The following is a 3,964-nucleotide window of genomic DNA, read 5'->3' on the forward strand; positions in this document are numbered from 1 at the left end:
TATGATTTAAAAAATAATGTAAAAAATAAATATAATTAAAATGAGACTAGAACCCAGGCTTCTTAGTTTGTCTAACATTACCTATTACCACTAAATCAATTGAATAACTTTATTATGATTTAGACACTATGTTATTTATACATTACAATAATTTATAATTCATTTTTTCTATTATTTATTTAATCATGTTTTTAGAAAATAATCCAATAACCGTAATAATAATAAAAGTATTTAATAAAATAATTATATAATTTATTATTTAACACAAATTTTCATTCTTTTTTCAAATTTACCACGTCTTTAATTTATATAATTTTTTAATATTACAGTATTTATGTTTCAAATTTATGAAAGTATAATGTTATCTATAACTATTATGAAAGGATATCCTTATTTGGTGTTCACTTTTTATGGATGCTTTTATCCTAGTGTAATTTTTTTTTCTTTTGATAACAATTTTTAAGTGCATTTATATGTATAAAATTATTTGAAAAACTAAGATGTCATTTGAATTTAATTTGATTGCACTGACATTTAAAGGTGAAGACATGTGTTTTCTTGTATGAATCCACCAAATGATAACATTGGTATGTAGTATTGGTATCCTCTAAAAAAGACACCACCATTCTTTGCTGTAACAAGCCTTTATCCTAGCGTCCATTGCCCCATTCCATTCTACAATGCTATGAACAGAAAGTTCCTATCGACAGAGACATCATTGTCATTCAAGAGCCAGAACACTAAGACAACTCATTATCATGCAAGATCCATCTGAAATACAAAATGATGCAAGGGAAGGAAACGATTTGGGAGGGAAATATAAATTAAATTTTAATTTGGAACAGGTAATTAAAATCTAAATAAGCAGCAACATTTTTTTAAGAAAAGTATACACAAACATATATATATATATATATATATATATATATATATATATATATATATATATTTAGATTTGTAGGAAAATTTTTCCTCTTTTTATTATTGATTACAGAGAAACTTTATCTAAATAAACCTCCAATTGACAACCTTCTCACATCCTCATGGCCTCCCCGCCGCCTACGCCACGCGCTTCGTCGTCGCCGGTGCCAACTTCGGCTGCGGCTCCTCCCGTGAGCACGCCCCCGTCAAACCTTCATCACCCTCTTCCTTCTCAGTTGTAAGTCTCTCTCTCCCCCTCTCCATGACTCATCTGTTTTTTTTCTTCTTTTTTTAATCTGTTGGGACAGGGGAAGATAGGGAGGTGTAGTGTAATCTGTTTGGTGGGGGGCTCGGTGGAAGTGGGGTTCTCGGTGCTGAACAAAGGGGGAGGGAGGGTATATATATATATATATATATATATATATATTTGCGTTAGGGAGTGTAATCTGTTAGGGTTCGTTTCTGCGTTTTGGGTATGCCTCATTTGTGGCGATTCACGCGTCAATTTACTGATTACCTGTGCTCTGAACCCTGTGGATACTGTGTATGACCTGACGCTATAGTATACCTTTCTGCAATCTCTTTTGTGCTGTTTTTATATCAGTTTCCATTGCAGAGTAGGAAAATTCTCTGCTTGTTTAGAAAAGCCCTCAATTTTACTTCTTTTGTTCCTTTTTTTCTATTATTATTTTTTAGGTATTGTGATAAGAAATAGATCTATCTTCTATATCATATTTGTTTATATGTTCAAATGGGTGGCTTTGATGTCAGCCTAAATGAGCATGTGTGTGTACCTGAGTGCTAGACGTATTAAATTTTCACAATATTAGATCATGACAGCACGTTGCTGTAATATTATCAGTTTGTTCTGTATCTATAACCTAACTTAATGACATAGAAGCCTTTAGAACAAAACATAGACATATCAAGATTAAAGCAGGCCTTTGCCAGTTGCTTTGCTAATATGATCGAGGGTAATGTTACTAGAAATCCGTCCAGTTCCCAGATTATATAGTAGGATTAAGGAGCTTTTGAAGAGGGATTGGCTAGTTGATATCATGCATAACTATAGAGAAGCAAGCAAATCTGTAGATAGTCTATTGTTCTTGCTCATGGTAGATTCAGGCAAAAAGATTAAAATCTGTTTATTCTAAACCAATTCCATGCTGCAGATGAGTGATATCAGTTCTAAACTAAAGGAAATTTCAATAATTTTATGATATAAAAAGATGGAGAAAATGAAAAAAAAAATATTAAAATGTTAACTTGATTGTAAATTGAATTTAATTGGAAAAAATATTGTCCTAGAATGAAGGAAAGCTTATTCAATAATTTTATGGTAAGTCATTATGAGTCTATTATTCTATCTATCTTTATATCTATCAATTTATTTGACTTTTATTTGTGTAGGAAAAATATAGATTCAAGACAAGTTATGATTGTAATACGGCAAGAACGATTTGGAATAAGATTTGCGTGGATCGATTTTCTGATGCTTTGGCTAGAGCAAGGGAAAAGGCAAAACAAGTTACTGTATCAGAGAATGTTGCTGATTATAAAGGCCACGGACCAAGAGGAATGAGAACTGAAATATGGGATGGCTTAGTAGGTATTTGGAATACACCAGGGTGGAAGAATAAGTCTATTAAAGCCAAAATGAATAGAGTTGCCTAGCCTGAAGCCAATGTGCATACAGGAGGGGATCTAGAAGCTTCGAGAAAACCTTGAAAAAGATGGTAATTAGCCTTTTCCATTCACATTCAGCAAATTTAACATTTAAATATGATATTTATTTTATGTTATGCTTTTTTATGCCATGATAATTGGTGGAAAGAATATTATTTATTTGTCAAGGTTTCATGATATCAATTATTGATACCTGAAAATGTTAATGTTCAAAGTTGTGTGATTAGTGTTATTTTGAGATGAAACATCAACAACTATATATAGTTTTATCTTTGCATTTACCAAGTTGGTATTGAAAATTTGTAATCTATTCACTGCATATGGTAGTAGTAGGGATTCATAAGCATTTACTTAGTAAGAGACTTAATCTACTTAGTAAGATTTTGCTTATTATGTTATCACAGGATGTAGAGTACAAGCTTCGTGTTACTTATAGTGAATTATACAACAAATTGCATAAGACAAAAGATGGGAATATGTCTCTAGCAAAACTTCATTGTAAGTATTTTTTTATTAATATTGTCTTTGTTTGTTCATTTGTTTGCTATTACTAACTTACTAAAATTTTATTAATTTGCTATAAGAAACCTATGAAAATGCCGTAACAGAGAAATATGGAGAAGGATAAATCATAACATCTTACAGCTGACTTTACAAGTGGTTGGTGAAAACAAAAAGGGTAGAATCCACAACATGGGTAATAGCTTGGAGCTTATGAGCGGTTCTCCACAGGGTTCATCTTCAACAACGGTAGGTCCATCTTCCACAAATCCTATACAATCCACAGAAGACATCACTGCAATATCTACACGGAAGTCTTACATGCAAGAGCAGATGCAAACACAACTGCAGATATAGACAAAATCATTGCAGACACACATGCAAACACTAATGGCGAACATGCAGCTACAGATATAGACACAAATGCAATTGCGAATACAAGCACAATTGGAGTTCTTATGAAAAGAGATATTGTCTGCCTTCACCACTATCAGACAAAGATAAATGATAATGCACTTAAGTTTGATGATTGAATTTCTCTTTTTATATGTGTTTTAAGACTCAACAATGGATGAAACTTGTTGACAATGTTTAGCTACTTTGTGTTGCATTTTAATTGTTATACACTTTGATGACAATATTTTATTTAGTTATCTTGAAAGAAGAAATTTAGAAATAGATTGAGTTGTTGACCATATTTAAATAATTTTTCTAATTGTTAATATTGAATAATCTTATCTTGAATATATAGGTCAATAATACTTTGAATGATCTTATATATATATATATATTAATTATTTTGAATAAACAGGTTAATAATTAAAAAAAAAAAACAATTGCGAGGGAATAGAAAGAC

At 31.2% G+C, this 3,964-nt stretch overlaps 1 long non-coding RNA gene across 1 annotated transcript; it reads left to right on the top strand.

The window, feature by feature from the left end:
* The first annotated feature begins 959 nt into the window (after positions 1-959).
* On the top strand, positions 960-3,706 carry LOC102661896 (uncharacterized). The gene is made up of 4 exons (XR_416729.4): positions 960-1,159; positions 2,332-2,657; positions 3,012-3,105; positions 3,192-3,706. It is a non-coding gene; the product is annotated as an uncharacterized lncRNA (long non-coding RNA).
* The last annotated feature ends 258 nt before the right edge of the window (positions 3,707-3,964 follow it).

This window comes from Glycine max, chromosome 11 (assembly GCF_000004515.6).
Source record: "Glycine max cultivar Williams 82 chromosome 11, Glycine_max_v4.0, whole genome shotgun sequence".
Taxonomy (NCBI): Eukaryota; Viridiplantae; Streptophyta; class Magnoliopsida; order Fabales; family Fabaceae; genus Glycine; species Glycine max.